Source organism: Protopterus annectens, chromosome 1.part0, assembly GCF_019279795.1.
Source record: "Protopterus annectens isolate FY-2018-M chromosome 1.part0, PAN1.0, whole genome shotgun sequence".
NCBI lineage: Eukaryota > Metazoa > Chordata > Ceratodontiformes > Protopteridae > Protopterus > Protopterus annectens.
This window is the reverse complement of record NC_056725.1, coordinates 812,741,239-812,766,038: the sequence shown is the minus strand read 5'-3', so window position 1 is coordinate 812,766,038 and position 24,800 is coordinate 812,741,239. Positions and strand designations below refer to the sequence as shown.

At 42.5% G+C, this 24,800-nt stretch overlaps 1 protein-coding gene across 1 annotated transcript in view; it reads left to right on the top strand.

Annotated features, from left to right (window-relative positions):
• CNKSR3 (CNKSR family member 3) overlaps positions 1 to 24,800 on the top strand; it is a 723,720-nt gene that overhangs the window by 574,200 nt on the left and 124,720 nt on the right. The gene's annotated exons all lie outside the window — the stretch shown is intronic.

Below are 24,800 nucleotides of genomic sequence, written 5' to 3'. Positions count from 1 at the left end.
CTGGTACCCTGTCAACAAATTATATTCGTGGGAGCAAGCTTGAACACAACTTCCCAGATGGCTTTCCTCATGCCAGAGAAGCAAATTCATTTGACAACTTACTTCAGACTAGTGGCCACAAAAACCCTGCTATCTGCAAGGCAAATACTGTAAACCTTGGGGTTCATGGCCTTGTGCATTCTACTAATTCCATATGCAAGACTGCATATGAGGAAACTACAATGGTATCTAAAAAGCCAATGGTGTCAACATTCTCAGGATCTAGAAGCAATGATTCCTATCATACATTGCCTTATATAGATTATATTTATAAATGCTGTTTTTATGGTTATTGTATGTTAGACACTGAAGAAGGTTAGTTTCTATTCGAAAGCTTAAGTTTTTTGACGGTGTGGAGTACTACTCTTTTTTGCTTGAAGTTGTTCTTTGTTTGTACTTCTCCACTTCACTGCTGGTTCACCTTTTTTCTGGGACTTGTTACCATTTTTGGCTTGACCATGAAAAAGACCTCCAGTCCCACAGTCTGTCATTCTTCCAGTCACAAAAAATAAAAATTGAGCAAACCGCCTTTGCCACCACAGCAGTCTAGCAGTTTGCCTCATCCGCAGGCGAGTGACTCTGCCGTGGTCACTTGTTCCACATACCACACTCCTCTTTTACCAAGGAATCCAGTGGTGTAGCAGACGCAGCCACTGTGGACCAGGGGTTAGCCATGCTTCTGTGGCTGTTGAGTCTCCTCAGTGGTCAAGAGAGAGCCACTGTTGTCAGTCCTGGGAGAAGGAGCAGAGGAAGCTTTGCTGTTTTGACAGAATGCTGTACCCATCCCTGAGGAAGCTGCTACGTCTCCTGTCGCCATTAGTAACACAGTTGGCCCTATTTTTTCCTTCAAAAAAATGTGAAAACCAAGCATGTGTGTACTCCTCCTCAAAATCCTTTGGATAGGAGTAGATTACTGGGTCTGGCTTTGTATACAGTATTCCTAATCCTGACCCAGTAGCTGTAGTTCTAGTTGGTGCCACTGTTGCTAAGCAACTTGTCAATTCCAATCCTACTCTGTCTGATAAGCATGGGAAAATTATTGATAGTCATGGGAAAAAGTGAATACTTCTAAAAATCAAAGTTGCAGAACTTTGAATTGTCAGGCTTATGTGTTTGTTCTGACCAATTGTAAAAGTATAAGGAATGTTTTATCTAAAGTATCTTCTTGTGACTAAAAAAAATCTACTTTTTAACATACTTTGGTGTTGCAGATTTGCTAAAAATCTGTGGGGTTCATTAAGAGTCAGGCTGGAAAAGATGGCATATGGAAAAACTACTATTTCATGGGAGTTTGCAGTCCTTCACTTTACCACAGACAGAATACCCAAGCAGAAATCCCACATTCTTACACTCTTTTCATGTTAATGAAACTTTGTATCACTCAAAACTGGTTAGACAGATCCAAATTAGCATGGGAGGGATACAGGAACATGGCACTCCAATACAGCACCTCCCATAAAATGATAACAAGAAATAGGAAAAAACGTTCCTACTACCAGAAGTTTTGAGGTTTTCTCATTGACCACATTCTTAAGGAATAATACTCTTTGTAGATATTACAGACATTAGCTTATAATCACTACCTTCTGTCCTCTGAATATGTAATAATATAATAAGCAGGGTAAATTCTGCAGTTCCATATTAACTGTATAGAACATACAAGATAGTAAACTCCTTGCTCTGAGATTTCTCATTGTAGCAGTTGTAAATATTGTATATAGTTGTGAGTTAACTAAAGGTCAGAAATCTTTATATCAAGTCATACTATTTTTTTTTACTGCAAAACTATCAACAGTACTGTTGCTTATGTACCATTTACTTGTTTATTGTAACCTTGCTGGTAAAGTCTATATGGTCTTACAAAGAATACAGCCATATTGAATGTATGTACCACTTTCTACATCGGACTGTTGAAAATTTGTTGGTAAATTATCTCCAAAATAAATGCTAGAACACTCAAGCTTCTCCCTTACCCAGAATGCACAACCCCAAATAACTTGGATCTCATTTGCCGCCTCACAGCAAAAGTCGTGGTTTACAGACTCTCAAGCTTTGTGTAGGTAAGTGTTTTTCCTTGTTAATTTCTTACCTTGTAATTTTTTTCCATTTATCTCTTTCTTCTTGTCTGTAGCAGTGTACTCTGTGAATTACTATTGTTAGCAATTTTTCTCCTTCCCCTTTTTGCTCACTCCTATGCTTGTAGCTCTTGGCTACCTTGGTAGGTAATTTTTCTTTCCCTCCCCCTTCTTCCTTAAAAAAAAATCATTATAGTACTTTAGATAGTCAACTAGTTTTTTTGGCTGATAGTAGCAGTCTTACAGGGTCCTTTATTCTGTTATCTTTGTTGGTACTTTCTTCCTAGCATGCATTTATTTCAGGATGTCCGAAAAAGAAAAAAAGCCCAGCAAGTTTTAAAAAATGTGGTAAATACGGTCAGAAAATCCATCTTTCTGAGTGGCACTATGTGTTTGTGTGTGTTTGTGCGCGCATGTTTGTTTGTGTGCGCACGTGTTTGTGTGTGTGTGTGTGGTCTTGTCTTGTCCTTGTTCATCTCCAAGAAAGATGTGCTATTTGTCATGGTTTCAACCCACTGGCCATGGCTAAACGCAAGAACAAACTTATTTTGAAGGGACTACTTCCATTCACCTTTTGGGGAAGATCTATCTGGAGATTCTCATCAGAAATCGAAGAAAATGTCTCCCGTTCCAAGCACCTCAAAATCCTCTTCGAGGACTTTGGAGTAATCTGTTAAAAGATCTTTTTCTGATCCATCGGATACCTTGGATCCTAAAAAGGAAAGAAAACAATGTTCAGATCCGATTACTTCCTTGGATCAGAAGCATATTAAGATTCAGTCATTGGGTCCAACTCCCTCTTCAGATCTAACAACTAAGAAATGTAAAGACACGAGTTCAGACCCCCTCAGATCTGACACAGAAAACTGTTGATTTGATGATTTTGCCCAGAACTAGGTACTTACCCTGTATGGACCCAGTTCCACCCAGGATCCCATCTCCCTTTTTAGACAGACCAAAATCTCTTTCGGGTATGTCCACTTGTTCTTCCAGAAGCCTTATGGAAGAGGATGTGGAAAAGTTAGTGAGAGATTCTCCTGGCACAGAGCCAGACAGTTATTTCTGCTCCTACCCCATTGGGTTAGGAGATCAATACATGCACTACTCCGTCTTTGTCAGTTCCTCCTCGGACTCCTTCCAAGGTTTTGGAGCCCTTGGATCTGAGTCACCCGGGCCCATCAACCTTGGATCAGAGGATACTTTTATTTTCGGATCCGAGGCTTGCTCTGAGCTCATCAGTTCATTCGGATCAGGAGAGCTCTTGGATCTGATTCTATCCTGTTGGGTCCAAGGTGCTTCATTCAACTCCATGGTTTTCTAAGCTGTCTCTACACCTCAGATCCTTTCAGCCTAGGGTGGAATGTCCTCTGGGAAGGGTGGGATCATAGATCAGAGCCTTGCAGTTTTTGATCTGGGATCCTATCCCTTGTGGGGGTGGTATGCCTTTGCAGCCATGGAGAGAACGCTGTTTGCACCTTTGACTCAGATGGTGCCTATCCCCTCGGATCCTTTGTCTACATTTGTCCCATCTCTATGTCTGGAGTCTCAACTACACTCTCCACAGAGACAGCCAGTACCAAAGCCTCAGGCTTCCCATCACAGGATCCCCACTTCTTCTGACACCTCCCCTGAAGAGTATCCTACTGAGGAGGTCCCTAAGAGAGCATGCAAGAAGAAACATTTAGATTCCCCTGAATCTATCACCAAAGATACAGATTTTGATGAGGATGAAGGGTCCCCACTGACACATCTTAGAAATCCTGAAACAGAGAGGTGGCTGGAAGTCCAGCAGCTCTTCAGAAGACTCTCTACTCCTGGAGGCATTCAGTACCCAGCCCATCTATCTCCTGAGTGACCCCGCTCACCGATGAGCTTGTTAACTTGTTCTTGTGGCAGGCATAGAAGGATCGAGACACCATTTTGCCAATTCCCAGGAAGACCGATAAAATCATGACCGCACCAGAGGATAAATAGTTTTGGTCCAAGGGTGTGCCTTTTGATGCCATGGCCTTGCTGGTGGCCACTAAGAAGGGAACTCATGGAGGAAGGTTGCTCTGTTCATCCCCCAACAAAGAGTCATGGGTGATGGACAGATTCGGGAAACGGGATCCATTTCTGAAGAGAAGAAAGCATCTTTCACCTCTCAATTGGCTACCCTGCAATCAGTTTCCAACTCCTCCATGAGGCTCATTTGTAATGTGGCAGAAGGAACCACAAGAGTGTCAGGTTCAGGCCTTGCCATTAGGAGATATGCCTGGATGTGCTTATGTGATTTTTTGTGGGTCCCTATAAGTCTTTGTTCATCACTGCTCTTTTTGACGGCATGGCTGCTTTTGGCCCCAAGGTAAAAGGCATTGTCCAGGTGTGAGAAGGATGGAAAGGCCCTTTCTGCCATGGGCATATGTTTTTCCACCTCCCAAAGATCCTTTTCAAGGAATTGTTGAGGTGGTGGGAAAATGTGGTTGAGAAAATCCCTAGAATCTATCTAGGACACACGTGGAGGAAGTTTCCCCAGGGGGCAGAGGAGGGTACTCAGATGGTAGACACCGCCATCAAGGTAGAGGTGGCCCACAGAACTAAGGGTCCAGAGATTTATTCTTTGGTAAACCCTTTCAGCGCTCCTGAAAGGAGACCTTATTGTCCCCCTCTGGAGGCAATTGGGGGTTGTTTGTCTCTGCACCAGAGAGCCTGGCTAGAAGTAACAGATAGTTGGGTGCAGAGGATCATTTCCGGAGGTTATACAGTACTATTTTCCATTTATCCTCCCAATTCAAGAAAATTCCCAGATGTTCCATCCACTCAGAGGGAACAATCAGCACTGCAAATTCAAAGACTGCTAGAGAGAGTCATCCAAGAGGTCCCCCCAGACCAGAGAGAATCGGGAACTTACTCAAGATTCTTTTTAGTGCCAAAGAAAACGGTTCTGGATCTCCACATCTGAAACAAATCCATTCGAAAGACCAAGTTCCAGATGGTCACGGTTCAGTCCATCCTTTCCTTTTTTGGAAAAGAATAGTTGGATGTGTTCACTAGATCTTAAGGATGCATACTATCATTTAAAGATGAACAAGCAATCCAGAAGGTTTTTACGATTCCAGCTGAGAGTCCGTCACTGTCAGTTCAGTGTTCTGCCCTTTGGTCTCACCATAGTCCCCAGGGTGTTTACCAAATACATGGTAATATTAGCAGCTCCCTTTAGACTGCAAGGATTCCTAGCGTTTCCATAATTAGACTGGCTCATTTCCACATTGACCAGGCATCAGTTCATCATGGCAAGACGAAAATGATACAGATGTGTACTGTACTAGGAATTACCATAAACTTCCAAAAGTCTCATCTAGAACAAGTCAAAGCATAAAGTTCATAGCAGCATTGTTCGATACGAAATCTACTATAACCTCCCTTCCCTTCTCCAGAGTTCAAGCAATAAGATCGCTAGTGAGAAAGATAGTTTGCAGTACCAGAGTCCCAGCCTGCCTGGTCCTTCAGGCTTTTAGATAATGGCAGCAGCAATTACATTACTACCCTTAGCCAGATAACACACAAGTTCTTCAGTGGATGCTGGCCTTGCAGTGGTCAGTACTTCATTTTCCTTTATCTGCTCCAATACGAATAACCAATATATGCAAACGGATCTACTGTGGATTCAATCAAAAGAGGACCTACAAGGACGTTTATTTGTCCCATCTCAGCCCAAGGCCATCGTGACCACAGATGCTTCCCAGCTGAGGTGTGTGTGTGTGGTGGGGGCAGACATTACCTGGGAAAGACAGTCCAAGGCACGTGGTCCCCCAAAGAGGCCAATTTGCATATTAATGTCCTATAGTTGAGAGCAGTGCTTTTAGCATTGCGGGCCTTTCAGACTGTTCTCCCTTCAGGAGCAATTGCAATTCAAATAGGCAACATGTCATTAGTTTGGTACATCAACAAACAAGAGGGAACCAGATTTTACCCCTCGTGTCGAGAAGCTCTCAGGTTTAGGCAATAGGCGATCTCTTCCAACCACTTTCTTACAGCAACGCACATCCTGGGGAAGTTCAGCATATTAGCAGACAAACTGAGCAGGTACATCCTATTACCTCAGGAGTGGTCCTTCAACAAGAATGCAGCAAATTGATTTTACGACAGTGGGGTCAACCTTGCTGTGATATCTTTGCATATGCCCTGAAAAACAAGTGCAGCAACTACTTTGCCCAAATCCCTCCGCAGGAATCACTGAGGGATGCTGTTCTCCACGATTGGCCCCGGTCTACTTTATGCTTGTCCTCCAATTCTACAGAGAGCTGCAAGGCTGAAGAGCAAAACCATCCTCATTGAACCCTATTGCACTTGACAGATTTGGTTTCCCTTTCAGGGGCCTCATATAATTCATTAACCCTGGTTTCTGGACCCAAATCCAGGTCTGCTCTCTCATCCGACAGACATGATTCATCTGAACCTTCCCAATCTCAAGCTGATGGCTTAGTTTCTCCATTTCCAGTAATAGCCAGGCAACCTAAACTTTGTAAAACTTTTGAGACACACACTCCTTTTAAATCCTCCATTTAAAGATCCTACCCATTCATGGGATCTTAATCTGGTACTGCAAGCATTGAGCCATCCACCTTTTGAACCTGCTCATGACTGTAGTCTTAAATTTCTTTCTTGGAAAACGTTGTTATTGTTGGCCATTACTTCTGCCAGATGGATTTCAGAGATTGTATGTGAAGCCCTCATACCTAATTTTTCATAAAGATAGGGTTACATTACGAACTAATTCATCTTTTTTTGCCCAAAATAGTATCAAAGTCCCACATTAACCAGTCCCTCATTTTACCAGTTTTCTTTCCAAATTATTCAAACAAAGGCGAACATCTATTACATTTATTTGGATGTTGATAGGCAACTGCAATTCTATTTGCATAGAACAAAGGACATCAGATTTACAGATCAGTTATTTGTTTCATTTGCAGATTTGAAACTAGGTAAGCCAGTGTCCAAAGTCACCCTAGCCAGATGGCTTACAGGCTGCATAACCTTTATTTATAACAAACTGGAAATACCCTTACCAAGACGAATACATGCCCGTTGAGCCAGGTCCGTAGCAACTTCCTCTGCTTTTCATTCAAGAGTTTCCATGGATGAAATATGTGCAGCGGCTTGGGCTTGCCCCCCATACCATTATCGCTCATTACAAGTTGGATTTGATATCAAGAGGTAGCGCATCATTTGGCTGAATGATGCTTAGGAATATACTTCTTGAGTACACCCTGGGATTTAGATAATTGGGGACTCTGTACCATCAGTTGAGGACAGAATGAAAATTGATAACATCAGATGTTCATCATGTTACCCTGCTGCAGTCATCACACTTGGGTTATCCTGCCGTTAGGCGGTACCGCAGTCGGCCCGAGTTCCAAAGTCTTGGTCTTGCGTTGGTTGCTGTCGCTTCTTCCCTGATGTCAGTGCGCCAGGGGTATATAAGAGGCATCTGACGCCATTTTCTTCAGTCTTTCTTGCCGCGCAGTGCCCGAAGCAGAAGCAGTTCGCAAGTGCCGGTCGGCTGACACCTGAGATTTTCGAATCGAATTTCAGTCCGAAGTCTTCAGTAAAGCTAAGTACCCCGTTGGGGAAACTTTTCTTGCCTCAGTCCGATGTCAGAAAAAGTTAACAATTGCATTTCTTGTGGGAAGCAAATACCTCATAAGGACTTCCATTCTTATTGTATTCCTTGCTTAGGCCCAGACCACGACGTCACAGGTTGTCAGTTTTGTGCTAGGTTTAATAAACGAACTATCAAACGCGTTTCGACTTCGCACGACATTACTTTGGTAGGAAATTTAATTATATCATGCCATCGGAGCAGCCGACAACCGGTATGCATAAAAAACGCAAGGATAAGGACAGGCAGCCTAGAAACAAGCCAGACTCTGAGGCCTCTGCTGGGCCTGTCGCTTGTTCTCCGGTTTTCAGTGAGGCACCTACGCAGCCCCTGACGACCGCAGAATTTGAACCCCAGACAACTTCAGATTCTCAAGCGGAGTGTACTAGGCCGTCGCAGCCATCTTCATTAGGCCCTTCCGACACCGGAGCAGAAGGAGATCCCGGTGCAGTAGAAACACCTTCGCTTGCAGAAGGTGTCTTCAGACCGACTACACTCACCATTAAATCTTATGCTAAGCTTAAAACTCCATTAAAACCAAAAAAGACTGTACATCAGTCTCCAGTTCAAGGCCCCATGCCTAAGAAACAGATGCTTAAGATGGCTGAAGATTTGATTACCCTAATCAGGGGTTCCCATCCCCCTCCAGATAAAAGATCAAGACAAGAGGAGGATTATGCTTCCTCTGAACAGGTTTCTATTTCCTCAGATTCTTCTGAGGAACAGGATTACGCTTTTCCCCCTTACGAAGACTCTGATGCTGAAACTCTATTCCCTCAGCATCTCCCCCTGAAGACTACTCCTTTGGGAAACTTTACATACCATGAGGGCTCATTTCCACTGGCAAGGCCAGGACTACTCTGATTCTAAGAAAAGGCTCCGAGAGTTCCTTTTACTACCCCAGCACAGACCACTTGCTATCCCTCCAGTTTTAGACATGGTGGATGATGTTTACTTGGAGTCTAGTCTAAATCCAGACTCTCTACCTCCTGCTCCAGCCAAACCAGACAGATACTACAGAGTACCTGACTCACACAAATTCCTTTATAAAAGCCTTGTGGCTGACCCAGAAACAATTTCCCAGGGTCCCAAAGGGGCTAAAGCTTCTATGGCTAAAACTCCTGTGCCCTCTGAAAGGGATTCCAGAGCCCTAGATAGATGGGGAAAGAAGATATACACCTCAGCTACACTGGCTGTGAGAGCATTAAATTGTCAGTTTCACATGCTGAAATATCAGTAATTCCTAATGTCTCAATTAAAACAAAAAATGAGCACACATTCTGAACAGTCTGAATTCAAGGAAATGCAGGATCTGTTGCATGCAGCTGAACAGGTGGGCAAACATACTTTACAATGTGGATTTGATTCATTGGAAGCTTCCTGCAGAGCAGCTGTTACTGGGTCTGTCATACGTAGACATGCTTGGTTAAAAGAACAAAAACCCTACCTGATCATGTTAAAGCAAAATTATTGGATGCAACTTTACAGCAGGATATATTATTTGGTGTCAAAGCAGAAGAGGTTTTAAAGAAAATGGAGGATAAGGCAAAGTCTATGCAGACGGTCAAGGATTTTTTACAGGTACAACCCCCTCGTTTCAGCAGAAATTGGCCAACAAAAAACTGGTCCTTTCCAGCTTCTGACAGATCACAGAGGGGCAAATACAGATGCCCAAGGGGCAGAGGTCAGTCACAAGGCCCTTACAAACCTCGCCAATGGGGTACTACTACCCAGAAAGGAGGAGAAGACAGGCCCCAAACTAGCAGAAGACAAACACAATGACTCAACCCTCAAACTACCAAGCAAATCTCTCTTGGCAGCTCCCTTGGGAGGAAAATTAGCACTTTTTGCAGACAACTGGCACATCATCACAAAAGACAAATGGGTCCTAAACATCGTCTCACAAGGATACAGATTCCACTTTCATACCTTGCCAAGGATAAAAGGAATGCCAAACCTGCCACCAAATCAATGGGCAGAGGCACAAAAACAAATTACAGCTCTCATGGACATGAGAGCCATTCACCAAGTACCTACACAGGAGCAAGGACAAGGATTTTACTCAAGACCCTTTTTAGTCCCAAGAAAGGACAAAGCATGGAGACCCATTCTGGATCTTTCAGTTCTGAACACCTATCTGCAAGTACCAAAATTCAAGATGCTAACACTACAGCAGCTTCTTCCCATGCTGGGCAAGAATGCTTGGCTAGTAACGTTGGACCTCAAGGAGGCATACCTGCATGTCCCTATCAGACAAAATTGCAGAAGATACCTCCGCTTCATGACAGGTTCAACCCACTATCAATTCTCTGCACTGCCCTTTGGCTTATCTACTGTGCCCAGGGTCTTCACAAAATGCCTGGCACCAGTAATTGCATACTGCAGACAAGGAGGAATTCAAATATACCCATACTTGGACGACTGCCTTATTAAAGCAGAAAGCAAGGACATTCTTTTAAAGCATCTGGCATTTGTCAAACACCTTCTAAGTCGCCTAGGGTACACAGTAAACGAAAAGAAATCAGAACTAGTGCCCTCACAAAACATAATATTCCTGGGTGCCAGCTTGAATACAACGGCCCAGATGGCTTATCTCACGCCAGACAAGCAACAACAGCTGACTCAATACTTCAAAATAATGGCAACAAAGACCCAACTCCCTGCAAGAAAAATTCTGCAGGCCTTGGGATTCATGGCATCTTGCATACTACTAATACCATTTGCAAAACTGCATATGAGGAAATTACAATGGTACCTGAAAAGCGTATGGACTCAGCACAGCCGCATTTTGGAAACTTATACCACTCATTCCCTGCCTTCAACAGGAGTTTCTATGGTGGGCACAGGCATGTCACCTCAACAAGGGTCAACCTTTCACCTTACCCACAGCCAGGCAAACTATGACAACAGATGCATCGGACTATGCCTGGGGAGCACACATGGCAGGACAATGCATTCAGGGCAAATGGACTACAGATCAAAGGCATCTGCATATCAATCAAAAAGAAATGCTAGCAGTACAGAATGCCCTAACAGCTTTCAAGGACCTCTTACACCCAGGACAACTAATAATAAAGACGGACAAAACCACAGTAACGTGGTACATAAACAAGCAAGGGGGCACACATTCCTACCCTCTATGCAGGCAAGTAATAACCTTGTGGAACACAGCACTGTCTTACTAAGTTCAACTACAAGCACAATTCCTGCCAGGAAAGAAAAATACATTGGCAGACGACCTAAGCAGAAACATCATGGATCCCCACGAGTGGAAACTAGATCCACAAGTATTTGCAATAATAACTCAAAAATGGGGACGCCCAGACATGGATCTGTTTGCCAACCCCCAAAACTACCAACTTCAAAAATTATGCACAAGGACATTCCACCCACAAGCTTTGAAAGTGGACGCCCTCTCATTCAGTTGGAAAACAATAACAATGTATGCCTTTCCTCCACTGCCTCTTCTAGCAAAGGTACTGCTGAAAGTCAGATTAGAGAGGCCACAAATGATACTCATTGCACCAGACTGGCCACGCCAGCACTGGTATCCAATTCTAAGGAACATGGCCCACGGCCAACCATGGATTTTACCACAAATTCCTCACCTGCTCACCCAGCGAGACAATCTGATTCTACACAGCCAGCTCAAGACTTTAAATCTGGCTGCATGGCAAATTACCTAAACAACCAGCCAACACCTCTATCCAAAGCTGTTATGGATGTCATTCAGGAGGCCCAGCACCAGGAAAACCTATTCAGACAAATGGAAAAGATTTTGAGCCTGGAACCAGGCTAAAGGCCAAAATCCCCTTGATCCCAACATTCCTCAGATTCTACAATATTTAACTGAGATGTTACACAAAGGGCTTTCCTTTTCATCTATTAAGATTCACGTCTCAGCAATTTCAGCTCATTACAACACGGGTCCTCCTTTATTTTCACATCCACTCCTAAGACAGTACCTCAGAGGGGCTAAGAACATAAGACTGCCCAGGAGAGCACCAACACCTACTTGGGATCTCAACTTTGTTCTGGAAAAGCTTACACTGCCGCCCTTTGAACCAGCTTTTTCAGCTGATTTAAAATTTCTTTCATGGAAAACTTCCCTGCTACTAGTAATAACTTCAGCTAGAAGAGTCGCAGAGTTACAGGCACTAATGGCAGTGGAGCCTTTCCTCATTTTTCATCAAGACAGAGTCTCTCTACGAACTAACCCTTCCTTTATGCCAAAGGTGGTATCCAGTGTGGCCCTAAACCAAACCATTCATTCGCCCACCTTTTTCCCAAATCCCCAGAACAAAGGAGAAAGACTCCTGCACTCTTTGGACATTCACAGGCAATTGTGTTACTACTTGGATAAAACTAAGGCTTTCAGAAAATCTGACCAGCTCTTTGTAGCCTATGCTGCAGGATCACAAGGAAAAGCTATCTCAAAACAGACCATTTCTAAATGGATAGGACATTGCATACGTTTCTGCTACACACATCATGGGAAACCGGTACCTGCTAACATTAGGTCCCACTCCACCAGGGCTACAGCTACATCAGCAGCCTTTCTCAGGGGGGTGCCAACCAAGGATATTCTGGAAGCTGCAACTTGGAGTTCAGTGCACACCTTCACCAAACACTATTACTTACCTCTATATTCTAAGACTAGAGCTGGTTTTGCCACTGCAGTTTTGCAGGGCCTACTAGCGTCTTCTAACCCTGTTTAACTCCACCACCCATCCTTAGCTTTGGAATTCAACCCAAGTGTGATGACTGCAGCAGGGTAACACGATGAACATAATACAGTTTTGTACCTACCATAAATGTAGATGTTCGAGTGTTCACCCTGCTGCAGTCCAGGTTACCCTCCCTCCATCCCCTCTGAACTAGCTGGACTTATCTATACCATTCTATCCTATACAACCTCTGTGGTGTATTTGCTTGTGCCTGAAGGTATTGTTTTATTTTTATATGTACATTTTTATATAGCAGTATATATATTTTGCCTACCTGTTGGAGGCACCTGACATCTGGGGCAAGAAAAACTAAAGAAAATGGCGTTGGATGCCTCTTATATACCCCTGGCACACTGACGTCAGGGAAGAAGTGACAGCAACCGACGCCGGACCAAGACTTTGGAACTCGAGCCGACTGCGGGACCGCCTGATAGCAGGATAACCCAAGTGTGATGACTGCAGCAGGGTGAACACTCGAACATCTACATTTATGGTAGGTACAAAACTGTACTATAAAGATCTCCTTACATTCACTTATGTCGTATTCATTACCATATGGGATTCCCTGCCGCGGAATACCAATGACTACTTCCTGCTTATTTAAAAGGTACATCGAGCGGCACCCAAACACTCCTTGCATATAGCATAGGGCATAAAGGTGACGTTCAGGCCTACCATGAACAGAACTTTTTTGTTGCCACTTTGAACATATTGTTTCACAGTCTGTCTGTTTTCCTGCATCCGTTCCTGCCAGTTGAATGCATTTTCATTCTCCAGGGACTACTTACACCTGCTTTGCTGACTTCTTTGCAGTTGCAGTGCAGATAAGTGCATTGCTGTTATTTTTTCTTCTTCCGAGGCCATTACAAACCCAGAGGTTCACACTGCTGTGTTTTCGAATTATTCTACCATGACCATTTCAGAGGTCAGTGACAGTCCGGGTGGCAGTATGTTTGGTGAGGCTTTGCGGTCGTCCATCTTGGACGTTCAGGGGGGAACCATGGTTGATCTTTTTCAGAGGAGCCTAGAGGAGTCCCTCAGTCTTTAGTTGGGGAAGAAGTTCCTACTGTGGTTCTCGATTGCTGTCCCAGGTCTGAGTCTTCTCAGTTTTTTTGAGCAGAAGTTCCTTTAAAAAAGAAACAAAACAATTAAACATGTTTCTTCTGCTTGTGGGTACCCACAAAGTGAGTGGTAGGCCTTCACTCAGGGCCTGTTTACTGTTTTAATGTCCTTAAAATCTTGTGGGTACCCACAAAGTGAGTGGTAGGCCTTCACTCAGGGCCTGTTTACTGTTTTAATGTCCTTAAAATCTCATCGAGGGGTTTCGGTTCCTGCTCCTCCTTGGTCTTCTACTCCCCTTTAAAAGGCCTAGAGAACAGGACTCTTCTGAGGATGAGTCTGATTCTGATAATTAATCCCTGACTTATTCTATTCAAATTCCTTCTCCTATGGACTTTGGATCAGAGGTGGAGGACATACCTCTCAACCTAGAAACATCAAAAATCTGGACAAAGGCCCATGAAAAATAGGTACAACCGGCCAGAAATCAGGACGCTGATTAACATAAAATTTGCATACATAATTATGTAACCTCCACCTACTGCATTAGAGTTGGTGGGATACCAACATTCAAACCCAAATTGAAGAACAGACAAAATATTAAACACAAAATATAACCAGTCAGACAGCATATTAAATAAAGGAAGTTAGCTCAGAGGACAAAACTCTCCTATTGCCTACAATTCCATAGCCAAGAATATTATTTTTCCAAGACTTGAATAAGGTTTGCCATCTGCCTATAATACACCAAGATTGCAAAAATAAAATTGCCAGGTTTGCTCTACTGATGGACTCCAGTCCACTGCAACCCTTCACAGCCTCTCTACTGACTTCCAATAATGCAAAGATCCACATCAATGGTTTACACATTATTGTACAAGATCCTGGAAAGGGGCCGTTTTCTCCCTCCAAAAAGAAAGCCATCATTTCAGAGAATAAGCATATTCTTTAAGAACTAGCCAAGGCAATGCCATTTTACACGGCCACCCCCTGTCAAAACATCAGTTGGAGACTACTTTTTCTTTACATCATCCAGTTCTATGAAATAAGCTCACTCCTAAAATCAAGTTGCAAGATTACTTCTCAGGTGTCAAGAGACGAGTGCCACTTCAACAGAACTAACTGTAAATTCCTTAAGGACAATGGCTAAGAAATGACTGTTAACTGAGAGACTTAACACTGCCATGACTCCTGGCCTTGCTATTATCAGTTTGTTTACACGCGTTGTTAGCTAGCCATCATTTAACTTTAATGCTTTTCCTTTGCTTTGTTTTATCATCATTAATTTGCATTTCTGAATATCTTAAGCACCACTTCTTAATTAGCACCATATGTATAATGGCTTAATGTACTCCAGTTAGTTCATCTGCTTTTTGTTAATGTTACTAGGCCTCTGTGCGTGGGGTCATGGCTGAAATGGGTCTTTGGGCCAGACCATCTACCCAGTAAATAAAAGGCAAATAAAATAAATCTATACTCTGGGGGACAGTTTGGAGCTACAAAGGCTCAAAGCCAAGTAACCCAAATCTAAGCAAACTTACACTATCACAGACAATTCTGGCATGAAGTAAATAACACCTCTGGGAGAGCTCGTCCAAAAGAACTTTCCTTTCAAGGAAATACTACCTGTCATACCAGCATTAGCCATAGCTCTCAACCTTCCATCTCCAAAATGAGGAAAACTCGCTTTCATAATGTGGAACAAATGAGCAAAATGTGGAACACATACTAATGGCTTACTAACAACTTCAACTAGGAAGGTCATAGAATGGTTAAAATATGCTGGTTTTACTCATAAAGAAGCTCCTTTAATGAATTAATATGATTAATTTCTATTTACCATGGATTTCACTTAAAAAAATTCTTAACACTGAATGTGTGACGGACTCTATCAATGTGGAACTTTGAGGAACTTCGAGGAACATGAACTTTTTAAGACCCCAAATGAGGTATGTTCCTCGTAATGAGATACACTTGAGAGGTATGGCATCAGCATGCCTTCTGACTTCCTCAAAGAATTCTGCAGCCTCCCTCCACACAAAATATAACTTTGTGTCCTTCCCAAATGGACCCAATCTTCTTATCCTGAATGCTCCTCCCATTCTACTAATGGTGTGTGTGTGTGTGTGTGTGTGTGTGTGTGTGTGTGTGTGTGTGTGTGTGTGTGTACGCTCACACACGAGTGTGTGTCATACCTCTCACCCTCTTAGTGCAAGAAATCAGATCAAAGCCTAAAATAATGGGACAAAGGCCCAAAACTAGGAACAGATTTTAAATATTGCTTTTATTAACTTAGAAAGCTCCTAGAACAGCAGGATTTGTGTTAGCATGAATTTTTGAAGGATATAAAGTTTGAAACTCAAATATATGTAATTATTTAGTGACTTCACTCATCATTTTTTTGCCAGAAAACCACACATTTTATGAGGAACAGACGAAAAATATGAGGCAAAAATCTGGACAGTTTTGAGGTATGCATACTCCACGTTTAATCATTTTTATTGAGCTGCATTAATGCTGTCATTTAAACCACTACAATCAGAGTCTTATAAGCTTTGTAGATTGTGAGAGCACAGAGTAGGGATTGCACCACAATTCACCCTTTCTCCACTATTCTTTAGTTTCTCGTGCCCAGGCTCCTCATTTTCACTGTTCAACTAGCTCTCTGTCCCCTCACTTGCCAGTGTATCTGTGGAGGCACTACTTCTGCTCTCTTACCTCTCACTCTCTTGTTCTTGGGGCTGATCAGATTTTCTATCACGCCAGGAATACCCCATATGTACTCATCCTGACACTTCAGCCACAAATGGCTTAGCAGCTGGTCCGTTTTCCTTTCAACCACAAGTTGGGTGGCTGTACCTCGCAGGTGCGCCCTACCACCTGTTGATGACTTTCATTCTCTATGTTCACGCAGTTCACCTCTACCAAGAGGTCTCTGCATACAGTCCTGAGTGCTTAACTGAAGAGCCTTCTTCCACCAGCCAGATAAATTGGGCAGTTTTACCCCTCTTGCCATGCAGATGGAAGCCATAACCATTGGGCCCTTTCTCCAGGACGTGCACAGTTGGGGTACCAAATCTGTACTGTTACTAGACATCTTGACTTGACTACAGTCCACTGCAATAGAGCGAATTGCTGCTACCTCCCTGTAACAGGACACAATCTGTATATCATCTTTCCTAAGTTCCCAACTCTAAGCTCTTAAGCAGTCAAGTTACAGCATCACAGTCCCACTCCAACTTATAAGCAAACTTGCTGAGACACTAACTAGATGCAGTAAACTGCAGTTTTTCAGGAGGTAATCTGATCAACGTGAGCAAAAACAGAACAAAATAATATAACCTCTACAGAGTTTGCTGCGATTGTAGGACTTTTTTTTTTTTTTTTTTTTAATACTGTTAGGAGATATACATGGATAGAAATGCCAAAAGCCAACCAGAATTCTGCCCGACAAAAATATTCCCACTTATTTGGAGCTGCAGAACCAGTCATGTCGGCTTTGGGAGGAGAAATGCTAATCCTCAATGTAGCAGGTGGGTGCAGTATCTAGCCTAGCACTGAACTTCACAGGAAGTTAAAGTTCTGCATTTGCAAGGTAAAGTTTGCTTCGCTGTAAAATTCATTGCATCTCTTAGCTTCAGGGGTTTTATCAGTTTACCACTGCGTGAGAATTGTGTATAACTTTCATAAATTCAGTGACACATTTTTAAGAATTACTGCTAGTTACTCTGTTTTAATTTAAGTAAAAATCATCTATCAAATAAGGCAAAGGGCGTTGGTGTACTTGCAGAAATACATGCTTTCAGATCTGTTCTAAAAGTAAAGATGGCCACCACCTTGGTTTGATCCAACCCTTAATTCTGACATTGTTGTGGGGAAACACTGTGCACAGTTAATTTTAACTAAATCACAGTAAGAGAGAGTAAATGTGGTTGTCAATTAGGATAAAAGCAAATCATAGAACCAGAGTTTCTGTTTTGCCAGTTCAGTAATCTCAAGTCACGAGTTTGAAGATGAATGTTCATGAGGTCACTAAAGGAGTGGGACTGTGGGATGTGGCTCAGCAGCATTAAAGGGATGGAATATGATGTAAACTAATGCAATATGTATAAACATCAAGCAAGCAAATAAACGTGTGACAAAAATATATTGAGAATATATGAAACCAAGGAATGACCGTGAATGCAGAAGTGCCGCAGACGTGCCTTTTTCAAAGACAGGCAAACAGTCAAGGGTCAGAGTAAATAAAGAAAAAAAAATCATGACTTCAAGGGGCCACCCGGGAATTCTTGGCACCCCATTATTTTAACCTCAAAATTTGGGAAATTCCGAGGAATTTGGTACAGTTGAGAAGTATGGAGGAGGACTCTATTAACCCAGATGTTCCTTTTTAGGAAATTTTCTTTGGGGGGGAATGCTCTCTAGGATGATGGATTTTTTTCAAGTGGGATTGTGCTCAGATATCCATAGACGATACTGAGTTGCTGCAGTTGGAATCTCCTAAACCTGTGACTATTCCTCCTGTTTTGGCTGCTTTGCTGGATGCTTTTTCCAGTGCTTCTCATGCACCTGATTCTCTGTTCCCTGCACCCAAGAAACCTGACCGGTTTTATTGGGTGCCTGAGGATTGTTCTTTCTGTATAAATGTCCTGCTGCCTGACCCCTTCTGTAGTGTCTGTGGCCTCTGATAAGCCGTCTTAATTGCTTTGTTCGCCCAAGTTATTGCCATCTGACAGTAACAGCTGAAGTATGGAAAGGTTGTGTAAGAAGATTTACACTTTTGCTACCCTAGCTTTTAGGGCTATTAATTATCAGACCCATATGTCTAGGTTTTTGTTGGGTCTTCCTTCACAGGCCTGTCAACTTATTTCTGAGTTTCCAGACTCTGATGGTAAAAGGTCTGTTCTTTCCGTGCTAGGGGCTTTTTCTCAAGATGTTCATTATAATATGAAATGTAGTTATGATGCAGCAGATGCCTGTTCTAGGGCTGCCGTTTTTGCTTCAGTAATGAGGAGGTATTCTTGGCTTGGGCTTCAACATCTAACTGATTATATTAAAACTAAGTTGAGGGATGCTTCTGTGGATTCTAAACTTTTGTTTGGGGAAGCTGCTCCTGGTTTGTCACTTCAGGATGATGGTAAGGCCTTACAGGAGCTTAGCCATGTTTTTCTCCTGTTCCTAAATTTCAGAGAAATTATGGCGCTAAGCCTGCCTTTGTTTGTAGGCAATCCTACCTTTCTACTAAAGGTAGGAAGAGTGGCAAATGGACTCCTCCTGGTAAGGATACTCTGTTTTCAAGGATTCCGAGACCTTCCTTTCTAGACAAACCAGGTGCTGTGTGATTACTCGTCTCTTCCCAGCCACATTCCTCTTTCCCTTCACCTTTTTGTTTCTCCTCTTGGATTCTTGTGATCATTCATCAGGGGTACTTCATGGTGTGGAAATCCTGTCCTCCTTTTATGGGCATTCATCAGCCTCCTCGAGAGCAACTTCCCTTTTTCCCCAAGAGGTTCTTCAAAATCTCTTGACTAAGGGTACTTTTTAAGAGGTACCCGTGTCCCGAAGTGGGAAAAGGTTCTACTCCAGACTATTTCTAGTACCCAGAAAAGGGGACACTTGGAGAGCTATTCCAGGTCTGTCTCATCTAAACACTTTATATATATATATATATATATATATATATATATATATATATATATATATATATAGGTTCTGTCTTCTCTCTTGCTCCCTCAGGCTTGTATGGTGTCTCTGGATCTCAAGGATGGTTATTTCCATATTCCGATCCATCGTCTTTTCAGGAAGGTTTTGTGTTTCTCTGTTGCTTCCTGGCATTTTCAGTTCTCTGCTTTGCATTTGGCCTTTCTACTGCCCCACGGGTGTTCACCAAATGCCTTGCTCCTGTGATTGCTTTTTGCAGGCTTCCAGGGATTCAAATTTTTCCTTACTTAGACAACCTGTTGATTCAGGCTTCCTCTCCAGAGACCCTTTTGCAAAATCATCATTTTGCCACTTCCCTTTTTCAGAGCCTGGGGTTCTCTCTAAATTTCCAAAAGTCTTCTCGGACTCTTTCTCATGATCATGTTTTTCTGGGTTGCAAGATTCAGATGATGCCAGTGCTTGCATCCCTGCCCCCTCCAAAGGCCTTAACTCTCATTTCTTTCTTTGAAACACTTCTACTGACTTACATTACCACCAGGGAGTTTGAGAGTTCTGTGTTTTATGGCATCCACCATTCTGCTGCTCCCTCTGGACAAACTTCACATAAGGAAGTTTCATTGGTTTCTGAAGTTAGTGTGGCTCCAATACGCACATCCTCTAAACTGTGTGGTTCCTGTTCTTCCTTCTGAGACAGGAACTTCACTGGTGGATTCAGCAATTGCCTCTGAATCCAGTGATTCCTTTTCATCTTGCTCTTCCCTCTCAGGAATTGTTCACAGACACTTCAGACATGGGATGGGGAGGAACATTTGGCTCCCTGAAGGTACAGGGGGTGTAGTTGCCTCGTCAGCAGACGGAGCACATCAGTGTCAGAGATGAGCATTGTTCTGCTGGCTGTTAAGGCCTTTCATCCTCTTTTCTGTCCAGGGTGTCTCAAGGTTTTCACAGTACTACAGTGATGTGGTATGTCAACAAATAGGGAGGAATGAGATCTTATCTTCTTTGCCGGTTGGCACTTCTGGTATGGGATCTTGCTGGCAAGTATCAAGTAACTGTTCAGGCAGTTTGTATCCCTTTCGGTCAAAACGTTGTGGCAGACACAATGAGCAGGTCCTTAACTCAGTCCCATGAATGGATGCTTCACAGGGATGCGTTTCTGGACATTATCCACCAGTGGGGTACTCCTCAAGCAGATCTTTTTGCCTCCTCTCTGAACAACTTCCTTTATTTTGTGCCAGAGTCCCAGGTCCTCGGGTATGGAAGGAGGACACCCTCTCATTTTCTTGGAAGGGGATGTTTCTTTATGCATTCTCTCCCCTTCCCCTCATTCTGAAAGTCCTGTTCAAAATTCAACAGGATGCTCCCAAAATCTTGTTGATGACTCACTTTTGGCAGCGACAGCCCTGGTTCCCTCTACTTCTGCATCTAACCAAGGGCAATCATTACAAGTTACTTCACAGGATGGTTCTAATCACACAAAACAAGAGAGCTCTCATCCATCCACACTTCAGCTGATACTGTGGGTGATAGGATTTGGATTCCTTATAGACACCTATTTTCTGAGGATGTGCTGCAAGTCCTGCAGGAGGCCAGGAAACCTACTACTAGGAAGTCCTACTTATCCAAATGGAAGAGGTTTTCTATTTGGTGTCTCTCGCAACCTGGACCCACTGTGGATATTCCTTTGGTTCTCTCTTATTTGCGTGTGTTGCTCAATGCTGATTTTGCGTTTTCTTCTGTTAAGGCCTATTTATCAGCTGTCTGTCCTTGTTTGTCTTTTTCTCCACCTCTCTAGCTTCTAGATTTGAAGCAAAACAATTTCTTAAAGGTGTCCTTAATAATAGACCTCCCAGGAAGCCTGTTCCTAATCCCTGGGATCTTAACTTTGTTTTGGAGAAGTTGACTCGTACTCCTTTTCAGCCTGCTGCTTCAGCCTCCTTGCATCATTGTTCCTGGAAGATTGTTCTTTTGTTAGCTCTTGCATCTGCCAGATGGGTGTCTTGAATGCAGACCCTTATGGCTTGTCCTTCTTTTTTGATCTTTCATGAGGACATTGTCCTTGCACGCTTAACCTTTCTTTTATGACAGAGTTGGTTAATGAGTTTTCACTTAACCAGTCTATTATTCTGCCTGCTTTTTTCCCCTGTCCGCAAGATGATGGTGAGAGGGTGCTGCATACTTTGCATGTGCATAGGGTACTCGGGGTTTATTCATCCTAGATCTCTGGGACTTGCTGTATCCAAGCAAACTATTTCTTCTTGGATTTCTATCAGTTAAGGCTCATTCTACTAGAGCTGTGGCTTCTTCTGGTGTGTTTTCAAGGGCTTAGATACTAATTCTTCTTGAAGCAACTACCAAGCACTACAAGTTAGATGGTATCTCTAGAGCTATGGCTGGTTTTTGTCATTATTCATGGCTTTATAGGGGAATCTTCTGCTCCTTCCCCCTCCCCAGTTTCCTTTTGAGCTTTGGCACTCTCCCATATGGCAATGAATATTGCAGCAGTGAATGTAATGACATAGTAGAATTGTGTAAAATCTTACCATAATGGTAGATGTCCTTGCCTTCACTACTGCAGTTTTCACTTCCTCCCTCCATCTCCCTAGTCTCTTGCCTTTCTGGATGTACAGATTGCCTCTTGGGCTCCTTGGACTAGTGTTCCTACTGGGGAAATCAGTCCTCTTTATGGTAGGCCTGAACATCACCTTTATGCCCTGTGCTGCACAAGGAGCATTTGGGTGATGTTCAGCATACTTTATAAATAAATAACAAGTAGTCTTTGGTAGACTGGCAGGAGGTTTGGGCTTCTGCAGCAGGGAATCCCATATGGTAATTAATACTGCAGCAGTGAAAGCAAGCGCATCTACTGTTATGGTAAGATTTTACACAACTATACTTTATGTACTTACTCCATCTGTTGTCCATTTTCATTCTTCCTCAGCTCCCCACCCACTAACCCCCATCCTTATGATTTTCTGGAAGAGTGAGTGGATATAAAATTTATATCTGCTCCAAGCAAGATAAAGCTCCAGATAAGGCCTCGTCTTGCCTTTTTCTATATTTATATTTATGTCTATTTGTTTGAGAATTACTTTATTCTGTAGCCAGCAAACAAGATTTGAGGTATTTGGAGTTGGTGCTTTCTGGATAAGGGAGAAGCTTGAGAGTTCTAGTCTGCTCTGAACCTCCCAGATGATAAAAATGAGATTTTAAATTCAACCTCATATAAAGGTTTAGTGTTTGGGCCCTCTGTTGCAGAGGTGATCAAAAAGTATGATGAAAGGGGCAAGCAGATCCGGGGAATTGCTAAGATTTTTCAGCCCTCCTTTTCCAAATTTTCCAAGGGATTTTCCATCTCTACATCCACTTTGGCAAAAAGCAGACTAAACAATCTCAACAAATTACATATGATTATGAAGAAATGGCAAGTGGGTTCCAAAATGAAGACTCAAATCACTAAGGACAGTCCAGTAAGTCTAAATGACTCTTCAAGAGACCTTGCAACCTTCTCCCACCCTGCCCCCTTTTTTCTTCTAGGAAGTCTGAATCTCCATTTTTCTCCTTGGCAGCAGATAGTTTCAAACAAATGGGTTCTGAAAGTCATTCATCAAGTTTTACAGATGGCAGAGGAAGAAATTCACACTAACCACAAACCGTAAACTAGTATACAGCAAAATATCTTTGGGACTGTAATCTGAATAAATAACACTTCCAAATACTAGGTTGAGTGCTTTCACTCTGAAGTAGTGTACATATTTAACACCCAGTCAAATGCATTATGTTTAAAAACTTTTGGAAGTGAGTTAGTTTAGAACAATGTTAGTTTAACTTAATTTTAAATGATTAGTGATTTTTAACATAACTTTAATTTATATAAATAATAGTAACCAGTCCATAAAGCTACACGTCTTTTTATAAAGCAATATAGACATTATCATGTGACCAAGGGAAGAATTTAAATATGATGAATTTGAATGAGTGTTGGGTTCTGAAGAAGTCTGCATATTAAATATGAAAGTGCTCAATCTATTTTTTTAGTAGAATATGCTAAAAGTTCATAAACTAAGACCCTGTACCAGGAGAGCATGTCTCCAAGAAAACAGATGTCTTCTAAAGTGAAGTAAAACCAGCGTACAACTAAACTGGCCCTATCCCAAACGCAGTACTAATATCCTTCATCAATACTGTATCACTGGCCCGTGACCATAATAAACTAGTTTCATGTCTGTTCCTCGTCCTGTCTAAAGCCTTCGACACCATCTCCCATCCCCTCCTCCTAGACAAAGTGTCTTACTTAAGATTCTCTCCTCCCACCATATCCTGGTTTTCCAGCTATGTCTCTAATGGCACTCTGCTCTATCCCCCCCCCCAAGCATCCCAATGGGTGTCCCCCAAGGATCCATACTTGGGCCACTGCTCTTCAATATTTTCACCAACCTGCTTTACACTTCTTGTCCCAACTCTACACTTGTACAATATGCTGATGATTCAACGGTCATCACCATTGCTGACAATCCATCTGACCTACACTCTGCTACCCAAGCATCTTTCAACACCATAGAGACATGGTTTTGTGATAAATTAATTCTCAACCCTAAGAAAACTAAGCTCCTACTCTTCCTCTCAAAAAACCTCCTCAGCCTCAAAACTACATTTTCCATCCTATATAGCAATAGTACTGTCATTACTGCTGACTCTAGCACTAAACTGCTAGGAGGTCATAATAGACGTTCAGCTTAAATTTGACCTCCAAATCACTACCTCTGTCAAAAAGACTCGCTAGAAACTGGGACTTCTTTACCGTAACTAAAGACATTTAACCAATACAGCCAGAATAACTCGCTCCCATGCATTTCTTCTTCCCACCCTTCTCTATAGCTGTCAGTTATACACAAATCTTAGTACCGCACTCATAACCAAACTTGAAACTACCTATAATAAAGTTGCAAGATTTGCTGCAAACCAAACCTACAAGTCACACCATCGCCTGTCTCTTAAACAATTGGACTGGCTTGAATTCCCTCATTTGCTGCTACTACATCAGTTGCTAATTATCCACTCCATCGTCTGTCTACCATCTTTCTGCCCTAACCTTCTATCAATTATATCTAAATATTCCCCAACCAGGACACTACGTAGCTCAGACCAAGACTTCCTACAGATCTATAAACCCAAAACCAAAACAGGGTGTGTTTACTCTATAACTCTAACCCTACTGCAACTTGGAACCAACTACCCATAGAAATTAGGTCCCTAACTGCCTGTAGAAATTAGGTCCCTTGACCAAACAAAGCATTTCAAACTAGCCACTCAGAAATACCCAATAAATAAATGGTCCTGCCACTGTAGTCATCCCCCCTGAAACTACCCAACCCTAGCTTCTGTCCCTCATCCCTCCTTTCTCTTCCACTGGTCTACATTAATAGTTATCTACCTCTCTGTCTCTTTGCTTAACCACTTCATCCCCTTTACTACTCCTTCTGTACCTGTACTGTATATAACCACTTAGGAATTATGAACACTGTATTCCTTGCATGACATTGTACCTAATTTGTTGTGGTAAGATGTCTGACATTGTACCCTACTGCTTTCCTGTAT